Here is a 10,985-nt window from a genome sequence, read left to right on the forward strand (position 1 = left end):
ACTAGCTAGTTTCCAAATCGTAATGAAAATGGCATTCATCTTCACTTAGAGTTATCTCCCTTCCACCCATTTCTTGCGCACATACCCTTCAAGTTGGTATTTATCAAGTAAACAAACACTGCATCTCAAAAAATAGTTTTGCAATATGAAATCAAGATCCGTAGTAAGTTGGTTCCAATATCCAAGGTAATATGCTTTAATATGGGGTTTCTCTATCTGCATGGAAACAGAAATATTGCACCTAATTTCATCGGCTTATATCTGATTTAATTGCATGTACTTCTGATGGATTAAATTTCCAGTTAATTGTGGGAATCCAGAAAGGCTGTTGCAAAGGGAGATTCCAACCAAAATAATAATTAGCCACCTTAGATAATGTTAAAATATTCATATTAGCTTCAACTTTTGAGCTGTATAAATTGCTGATATGTATTTACCCCATTCGACACGATTCCTTGGGACCTTGGGGTACTTAATCACATTTAAACTTTATCGGTTCTGCACTGTCGTAGTATAGCAGAACAAGATTTTTATAAAAACACATTTAATGCAATCTGATTCTGGGGAGAAAAGCAAATAGATAGATATAGGCGTATAAAGCTTTTAAATGGAGAATCTGTTTATGTGGGATCTTTTCCAAGTGTTTTAAAAATAGAACAATGTACTCTCTTTCAAATGCACAACAGGATTTTTTTTCTGCATTGTTTTCAGAATTCCTGCTTTTGAGTTGATATCATTTAAAGTAAATAAATCCATTTGAAAACCTTGGCAGGACAGAAACACAAGTCCAAGAATGAAACTTTCCTCATTCAGATGATATCACTTTTCAGCATTGATGGAATAGTTTAAAACGATTCGTTTCCAGCAAAATACAGTATTGGCACCAAGGCAATGGATTTTTAATGAATTATAATCTGCTTCAAGGAGCAATATTGAAAAATGATGCTTTCCCACACAATCGAGAAATTGACAGGTGAAAGTTGTGAAAAGAGTTTGAATCTGATAACCAAATCGGCTAATTTTTTAAAAAACCTTCACCAAAGAAAATTGTCTATTAAAATGCTGGGAGTTTGTTTCCTGACTTTGAAATGTGTTACATATAAGTATATGCTCACATGTAATCATATCTATCTATCTATCTATCTATCTATCTATCTATCTATCTATCTATCTATCATCTATCTATTTATCATCTCCATATATATTTGGATAGAATGTACCCTGTTTCCCTCAAAATGAGACCTACCCTGAAAATAAGACCTATTGTGATTTTTCGGCATTTCTGAGGATGCTCAAAATATAAGTTCTATTTCAAAAATAAGCCCTAAATATAGTTCATTTAAAAAGTCAATTCAGAAAAACAAGACTGCCCCTGAAAACTAACCCTAATGCATCTTTTGGAGCAAAAATTAATATAAGACCCTGTCTTATTTTGGGGGAAACAGGGTAAAGAAACTGGGTATACCCACTGATGAAAATTTTGTATTGAAAATCCAACTAAGAAAGCCGAGAAAAATAATTTCTTTCTTGGTAACAAAACTCTCTGACAAATAAGTGTTCCTGTATAGTTGATTAAACCCACCACGGATTCTTCCTTTCCTAGTTCTTTTTCAAAGTTGTGAGATTCTCTTTTTCTCTATTTTTTGTGAGTCTGATTTTATCTCTAGGCTAGCAAACTGAGAGAGAAAAAGCTGGAGTCAAATACCTTCCCCGCAGCCCTCTCTGATCAGCCCTGAAACGGCAATCCGGAGACTTAACTTTTCAGCAAAGAAGTAGGGGTGCCTCTCCCCCCCTCTCACAACTCCCCACTAAACATGTAATTAGTATAATTAATAATTATTCCCTAATTGAAACACAGGTTAACAAACTTCCAGAACGTCGAGAGGTAAAGGGGAGGAAAATGGCAGGCATTCACCCTGAGTGTTTTTAAGCCTCTAAAAGTCTTCAAAAGACCTCCAGATATCAAGGAATCTTTTATCCAACTAAACCTACCCCCCACCTTCATTCTTAGACATACTTAAAGGCCCACTAGGCTCACAGCTTGGAAAAAAGGAAGAAAGGCCTTAATGGATCATTGGTTTTAACGAAAGGAGGATAGGTACATGCATCGTAGAAGTGGTCTCGAGCCCATTTGTGTGGGGTTCTTTTTTTTTTGGTAGTATTAATAATTTTCATCAAACGAAAACAAAAGCGGCTGAGCTGCGCAGGCGGCAAAGCTTTCAACCCGGCTCCTATTAACATTGCTTTTATTTCTCAAGCACAAACATTTCAAACAATTACGCCAGAACCCACTGAGCAGTTTGTAACGAAAAATGAGACATCAAGGTGTATTCCTAAGAGGTGAAAGGAAATGTGGGTCGCAACAGAAGGGAAGGATTTTGGGGGGTCCCAATTCTGGGAATCTCCCTGCCTACTCCTCCTTGCAATTGTTGGAAAGGCCAAACGGGGAGGAAAATTCATCAATTATTTGGGAGTAAAGGAACTCTAAGAATAGAACAAATGATCACTTTCTCTCTCCCCCCTCCCTCTTTTTCAAATAAAAGGACCATAGGACAATGTCTTCATTTCAATAGCAATTTCCAGACTAATATTCCTATAAATGGCAGAACCCACCCTCACATTATTCTCCGTATTCCGTTCCTCAATAAAATGTAGACTAGCTAATCATTTGCCCATTTAAAGAATCAATGGTTCGCTTCAGCAAGTATATTTCTGCATTTAGGAAAGGCTGGAGTATCATTAAAAAATCCCTATAGTGTAGCTTGATATTATTGCAGTGTGTTAATATTCCTGCTAAAGTTATCTGATTTTGATTCTATTCGACAGAAAGATACCCGTGAATGAAAATTAAAGTTTTAACATCTTTGCCTCCTGATTATGTGATATACAGAATTTTGGCATTCTATCCTGTGTGTTTCAATGTGTGGATCCAGCACATATAACTGTGAACAATTTGAAAAAAAAGATGGATTTATGCATTCTTTTGTAATATTCTGTATTTCTTCTTTTCCTTTAAACATTCAACCTATTTTAGGTTATTACAAAGAGCTCAACGAATGCCGAGGTGTCTCCCAGCAATTCCAAGTTACACTCTTAGCTCTCTAGCCTTCTCTTCGGTTTTTAATTTTGCACATTTTTAGGCATTTCAGATGGTTATAAGCCAAATTATTTCAAAGCCATTATTACTCTCTTTTATGTTAGTATACATGCCAGTATGTCCTGAATTTTCGTAAGTTTTGAGTGGATGTTCACAATTTCAGGAGACACGAAACTGGACGCAAAGTAAGTCTCTGAACCAATTGATCTGGGTGACTAACCCCAACTAGATGATACTTCCAGTCTAATGAAGCCAAATTATTTGGCTTCAGTCTCCTCTTCTGCTTCAGAAGCCTATGCAACAATTCCTTTACTTGGAGAATACGGATTCTGAACTGAGTTGCAAAACAGTAGTTAAAACAAAAGTCCCTAAATTCCAAACTATTTTAATCTTTGAGATGAAGGACTGGCAGATTAATTCCAAAGTATTCCCAAATAACCTTGTCTTCTCCCTTTGGAAAGGCAGACTAGATTAGCCCACTGAGCAAGCCAGTCTGGAGGAAAATTAAGTTGATTTGGCAAACCAGCGAAATTGGGACACTTGGGTTTAAGCCAATTTGAATCCACGGGATAAACAGCCGAGGTAGCTGAGCTTATCGACCACTATAATTCTTGCTTATCTGGCTTGTGCATTTCCTGAAAATTTAAGAAGAACATTTTGTTGATCAGAATTGAAATCAACCGTATCCACATGCTAAACAACGCCGGTTCTTTAGATATCTCTAAGCAGAGGAATCTAATTTAGACAACTGGCATGAGCCTGGGAATAGTTTCTATTGCTCTAGACTTGAAAAGTCTGTGGCCCATAAGATATAGGGTGCCCTTTCCATACAATGCTCTGACAAATTGTCAAGTCCACCTCAACTTGTAATTGCATATTCAGAAAGACTGAAGCGCTATCTTCCGCCTGACCCTCGGGTTGTAAACAGACAAGGACACAGAGAGATAGAGGCAGCTTCCATACATGACACCTGTCTGAGTTTTTTTAAAAAAAATTTTATATATAAAAAAAGTAGTTTAAAAGGGGTGTGGGAGTGTGTGCGCGCATGCATGTCTTCTTTGAAGAGACCCTCTTGGAGCTTCAAATTGGGTCTTCAAAACCCATTTCTAAGTGTCTTTTCAGACCGGCTTCCATGAAAATGTGTCACCTCCCCATCAGGAATAACCATTGTGAAATAAACAAATAAAGGATGGAAAAATCCGAATGATAGAAATGGTGTCACAAAGGTGAAAACCGACCTCTTAGGATATTGTTAACCCGCTGTGCATGATGCGGCTTTGCAATACAAACTCTACATTTAAACACTCCAGACAAAAGCAAAGAGCATGTGTGGACTGTATCAAGAAACTAACAGAATATCTAATTCAATAGCAACAGTTGGAACCAGTTGCTCGTGGTTCGCCCCTCCACCATCTTTCTCTTTTCTTCTCAAGACACTCATTTTATTTTCTAACCTTGCTAAGGATGAAATATCATTGCTCAAAGAAGCACTTGTAGCGTTGGAGAAAGAGAATCCACTTTAAGCAAAGAAAACTCATCGTAACTAGATTTCTTTTCTTTTTTAAATGCCATTGAAAAGAGGGCATGTAATTTACAGGCGTGTTACTTCACCAGTGTTATTTGTGGTTGTGACCCTATCATTGCTTTCCTAGAAACATTATTCATTGTGATCCATTGAACCTGTTTCCAAGTAAATAAATATGGATATCGTTTGCAATATCAGAATCTTTGTTTTGTGTTCTTCGAGAAGAGATTTTCTTTACGGCGGTGTGTATGCACTCCCTTTATTCCACATTCCTGCTCCTGTTTGCCAAGCATTTCCGTTTTGTTTCATTTTGTGTGTATTTTCTGAGCTTCAGGAAATCCATTTATTATGTAAAATCTATCAGGAAAGCCATATTTATCAACCCAGAAGGTTCAAATTTCATACACCGTAATGCTCTCACTTTCTCAGTCATGTTTTTTTGGGGTTTATAAAACACCAAAGGTGAATGCCCATGGATGTATTATGACTTTACTCTATGGTTTTAATCATGTATTGATTTAATTTTGTTCTGTTTTTGTATCTCATTTTTAAATTTGATTTTATACTTTGTGTACTGTTGGGCTTGGTTCCCCATGTAAGCCGCCTCGAGTCCCTTTGGGGAGATGGAGGCGGGTTATAAAAATAAAGTTATTATAATATTATTATTATATTATATCAACTAAATGAAGGTACTCACATGCAAATCCAACTGAACAAGGTAGGCATTGAACAAGAATATTAAGATATTATTGTCCATGACAGGACAATATCATCGAAGCTTCTGTGAAAGTAGTTCTCACTTTGGAGTGAGGTGCTGGAAACTATATACAACTTCCATTTATTTCAACACAGTTTGGGCATGAGAACTGCCCAACAGATTGGACTCCCAAATTAAATGTAGATCATGAACAAAAGAGTTGATTTTGCGGTTGTCCAGATGGTTTTGCTCTTGGGAACCAAGGATGTTTTTTGGGGCATCATACAAAGCTGAATTTCCTAGTCACCTGTAAACCTGCCAACGATAGGTCATGAAGAATTCTTCATGATTGGTTTTTCAAGGGAAAACACAGAGGAGTTCCAGGGAAAATGCACTAGTTTTTTTTTAATTTTTCCCAGGGAGAGGAAACTTTCCAAACTTTCCGTTGTTGTGCCAACTCATGGAGCTCTCAATGCCACCTCTTTGTTAGAAAGGGTACTTTCTTTGAACATCTCTAAATGCCCACAGATGGGCTCTTGTCCATCTCATTTTGCAAATGTTCATTTGCATGCATACTAAGATTTGTATGTTCACATCAGATTCAAAAACAGCTTAATTTAGATATATAGATATATTTTATGAAATAAAATTCTAATTTGGGGATGAGGAGGGAGATGCATTGCTATGAAATCCAAAGGATAGATTTTCCTAATGTAGGCAAACATCAGGGTCTCCCCACCCTCCCAGAACTAAACGTGTAGAAATACTCATTATTTGTGTAAATCTAGGACTTTGGACCTTAATCCAGGCTTGCTTTCTTGTTTTGTCAGTGATTTCTGATATCATTCCCATGAGTTTGTTTGAAGACCACTCCAAAAACTGTGTAATGAAAACGTGTACACATAGACCCTCCCTGCAATCTTTGAAATGGGCCAAAGTGCATTTTTGTTCATCAAAACTCTTCTCTTAGGGTTAGATTAGGATAGCTCTGGTGGTAGGGCACACCAATTGCCACCTACGCAAAGTTAGAATTAATGACCAACAAAATAGACTCCCTTTTGTGGTTGATATTCAGCCAGCTGTATCCCTGGGTAAAAGAGCTATCAAAGGAGAGGATCAATCAATTATTAACTCAGAACAGCTTCAGAAAACCATCTTTAAGCCTCCGTTGACATCCCTCCTGATAGGCTCCTAATCTCTCAAAAAGTTGTTGGTACAAGTTACTTTTTTGTATTGCCTCCGTGTGCCATCCTCGTTCCTAGTTGGAACAGACACAAGTCCTGGAGGATGCCTCCACGGCATATCTACAAGCGCATGGGTCCAGCCACTACTTCTTGAAAGACATCTGCGTGGAACATTTCACATCAGAATTCCCTGCATAATTCCCTGTGTAGCTCTCCTTCAGCTGTCAACATAATAGAGCTGTCAACAGCCTAATTGTAAGATACAATATGTAAGGGGGACCCGTCCAACTGAGGGGTGGCGGCGGAGAAACGGGGGGAGAGACGTATGTGCAAAGTAACACAACTCAACTGTCATCTTCATAAAGACGAGCCCAACCTGTGGCTAAACCATTTAAACCTCTCATTTAAACCTCCCGATTAATCCCTGGATTTCTCAGCATAGGTTGGATCAGACTCAAAAACCAGCCATCGACAAAAGAAAGAAGCGTCAAGACACCCAGCGCATCGCACACACCTGCCACATAAGCCCGGCTGTTATTGCTTTCTCTTATGTGCCTGATTTCAAGGGATTTTATTTTGGTTCTCTCGCATTCCACTTTTGAAAAACTATGTTCGGTTCTTTGCCCTCTACCTCCCTTCATGTCCCTGCTCACCCAACACATCGCTTCAAAATTTTTCTCTCCACAAACACATGGATTAACTCGGTGCAAATATGAAATGGCTCAAATTTATTCTTAAGAGCAGACTGACACGAGAAAATCAAAACACATCTACCCCTCCTGCATGAAGAATGCAGGACAGTTTCCCAAGTTGCTTTCCATTATTTGTCAGCCTCAAGTGAACATTATGGAAAGTGCACAAAATTATTCTTTCTCCAAAGAAAACATATTCTTAAAATTAGAAATAGATGACTAGGTTAATTGGACACTCTACCGTTCAAATGGGTTTTTGCTCCTTTGAAGTTTACCCCAGTAAAGGAAACTTCTCTTCAGCATCTGAGATGCTGAGCTGAGCACACTTTTCAAACAAAATACCACAAACCAACTCATGAGACACAACAGGTTTCTACTTTCTAGTATTAAAAAAATTAGACTCTGATGTTAAAGTGCTTTTATCATTGATATTAATTACAAGATAGACAACAACGCCCCATACTGAGAACAGAAGGATAGAAAACAGGTTGATTTGCTGTCTCAGCGCTAATGGATCCTTGTTGCATTCTTGGATGAATATTCCAAATTCAGGCAGATACTGAAAGGTTATTACAAATCAGACATAATTCTTAAAACTCAGAATTCATAGATAATCCTCCCTTCCTCCCACACAGAACAGAACACACCATAGATTTGGTTATTGCTTTCTATTTGAATTCTTGACTTCTCAATAAAGGCCTGATTGATCCCTCCTCCCCATTGCAAGATAATAATAATAAATCTTTATTTATATCCTGCTTTTCTCCTTCACAGGACACAAAATTGTACAAATTCCTAGCTATTCATGATCAGGAAAAGTCAAAAATGGCAGTTCATGCAAACTCTAATAATTTCACAGCAGTTGTAAACATCCCAAGCCCTCTTTTGCCCCATTCCCATTTCACTTTCTTCTCATTTGTTCTATTTTATTTTTAACTTCCTACCTTTGCAGGCCTGAGTCATCTCTTCCATTACATGCGGTCAATTTGTGCCCATGCTCCTGCGCATCCTATCTTTGCACCAGTGTGAAACCTTTTTTAAAAATGCTCTTTGCCTACACAAATGTGGGACCCTATAAATCACTACTTGGAGCAAGGAATCGCTCCAATATGTGTGTCTATCGTTGTCCTTATTTAGGCCAGTCCACAATTTTGTTTGTCGTCTTGCCATTCACAGCAGCTGGACTCTGACCTTCAAGTTCTTTCCCCCCTCCAAGTATTCTTTTCAGATTCCAAGTTCTTTCCTTCTTACCCTCCCACTGACACCATCCTATTCAAAAGTGAAGATAACTTTATTCATCTACACATCATTGTATCAAATTCAATAGGCAAACAGCTTTAACGTTCTTCAGAACTGGACAGGCTGGTAATGTCTTCATTCCCTCCCTGCCCTCTCGCCCCCTCCCCAAGCCATGCCAAAAAAAAGCTCTTTTTAAACTTCAATTTCAGTTTTAAAGGAACCTTTAACTATTTTAAAATCCTTTACGTTCGCATTCTACCATCTTCTTGGGAGAAATGCAATGTATTTTTTTTGTGGTGAGAGGTCATGGATCATCACTTCAAAAGGTTGCTAGCAAAGAAGCAACTGGTCAGAGACTTAGTGAACTACGGATAGCTCGCGTTAGATTATGTTGCCTAGTTGGATGGCGTTGTGCCTGGATTTTATATATCGCAAGAAGAAAATAAAAAGAATAGAAAAACAATAAGGAAATGCAAAGAACACAGAAATATAAAGGGCATTATCTTTTGACTGATTTCCCCTCCTGTGCAAGAGAAATTCAAATTAAATTGCGCCGAGACTTATCATCTGGATGGGGAGGAAAAGTTCCAATTTTCATCTTTGTTGATTACAGCCCAGAATAATAAAAGAGGTTGATTATGTCAGCATGAATTTGCTGTCAGTGACATCACAAATTCCAGATCCTAGAACTAATTGAGAGCGCTCACTTAAATGCTAATGGCATCAAAAAGCCATTGATGCTCCGGCGACTCCAGCTGAGATGCGCCCAGCTCCTTTCACATCCTCCCCTGGTCCTCCTTCCAAACTTTTTTACTGGCCTAAGAAAGAAACGTATTGAAGGATTTTATGATCTTTTTTTAAAAAAAAGCACAGGGGACTATCTAAATAATGTTTATGGCAAGGCAGTGTGCCGCCTCCTCCGTCTCCAGGATCATTCTGATCTAAGATTAGTGAAGCTGTAACATCTTTCGCTCATTTTTAGGTGAGCCGAGATGACAGATGGGGGAACTGAAAAGGTGAATTACAGAGAAATCAGAACATCTGAAGTCCTTAAAACAGCTAATCATATGGGAGTATTTAAATCTGTGGAATAAAAGAGGGAGAGAATATAAAGAGAATGGGGAAAAGCAAAACCCAGCCCTCTTCCCTGATGGGGGTATTTCCTGCAATAGGCCCTAGAAGTTTATTTAGAGGGAAGGCTGAACATTGGGAGGGATTTGGGACTTTCAAAAGGGAGAAGTTTATACATTAGTGCAGCAAGTTGCAAAACACTGTTGATATTCAAATGTTTATTGTGTAAAATCTGGGATAAGCTTCAGCATGAGAGAGCCTTTAAGTGCCTACAACTATTGCTAATTCCCCTCAGCATTGAGGCGGACACAAAAGCCTTAATCCAATTCCACTCCCCGCACCGCCACCCCAAAGGGCCCGGGCTATTTTTCTCTCACATAAACTAACAACACTATCCCATCCCACCGCAAGAGTGGTCAAAGAAAAAAGGGGCTCTGTGTTTATACTTCAACCAACACTTTGTGTTTCTTGGCTAAGTATGGCGAGAAACTTTTTTAAGTGGAACCCCAGGCCCCATGCCATCTTTAGAAAGAAAAATAAGCCGCCCGAGATTGAAAACGGGCAAAAGGTTGGAGAGAGGCGGCCATTCACTCGGTTGCTATCTGTGCAAAGAAATTGATTATTTCAGCCACAGCATTCTTGAAGATATGATTTTTTAAAAAGGGGGATGAACCAAAATAGCATTTTTTTTGGGTCAGGACTATGCATGGCCTCCCACATAGATCATTTCTTTTTTTTTTTTTAAAAAAATGAATTGTAATTGGGTTTTGGGCAGATAGCTGTAAGAGAAAAAGACATTACAGTGTTCCCTCACTACTTTGCGATTCACTTTTCACGGATTTGCTGTTTCTTGGTTTTTCAATAAAATCTAAAAGAATATTAATAAATCATAAAAAATCAGAGAAGCCAAAGGGAGAGAAAAGGAGCCCAGTGGCAACGGGAGGAGAAGGAGGCAATTTATCAACACACAATTGGTTGATAAAGACTTAAAATAGTGTATAACTAAAATAATGTATAAATATTAAAATGAATATAGTGTCCCTACTTTGCGGATTTTCACTTATTGCAGGTGGTCTTGGAACCTAACCCCCACAATAAGTGAGGGAACACATCATCATCATCATTATTATTATTATTATTATTATTGACATGACGACATAGTCTGACACAGCAAACAAGAAAGATATGCTGGATTTCGTATCACAAAATCACAAGTTGAACACTTCAAGTGTCTAGAACTGTGTGATGTATTTTCGGATTATTATTATTATTATTATTATTATTATTATTATTATTATTATTATTGACACGACGACATAGTCTGACACAGCAAACAAGATAGATATGCTGGATTTCGTATCACAAAATCACAATTCGAACACTTCCCAAGTGTCTAGAACTGTGTGATGTATTTTCAGATTATTATTATTATTATTATTATTATTATTATTATTATTATTATTGTATGACATAGCAAACA

At 37.9% G+C, this 10,985-nt stretch overlaps 1 long non-coding RNA gene across 1 annotated transcript in view; it reads right to left on the minus strand.

The window, feature by feature from the left end:
• Nucleotides 1-8,620, minus strand: part of LOC103280343 (uncharacterized) — a 128,895-nt gene extending 120,275 nt beyond the window's left edge. Inside the window, exon 1 of the long non-coding RNA XR_507302.3 lies at nucleotides 8,140-8,620. This is a non-coding gene — a long non-coding RNA (uncharacterized LOC103280343). The remainder of the gene's footprint in view (nucleotides 1-8,139) is intronic.
• Between the last annotated feature and the right edge of the window lie 2,365 nt (nucleotides 8,621-10,985).

The sequence above is a fragment of the Anolis carolinensis genome, unplaced genomic scaffold (genome assembly GCF_035594765.1).
Source record: "Anolis carolinensis isolate JA03-04 unplaced genomic scaffold, rAnoCar3.1.pri scaffold_11, whole genome shotgun sequence".
Lineage (NCBI taxonomy): Eukaryota > Metazoa > Chordata > Lepidosauria > Squamata > Dactyloidae > Anolis > Anolis carolinensis.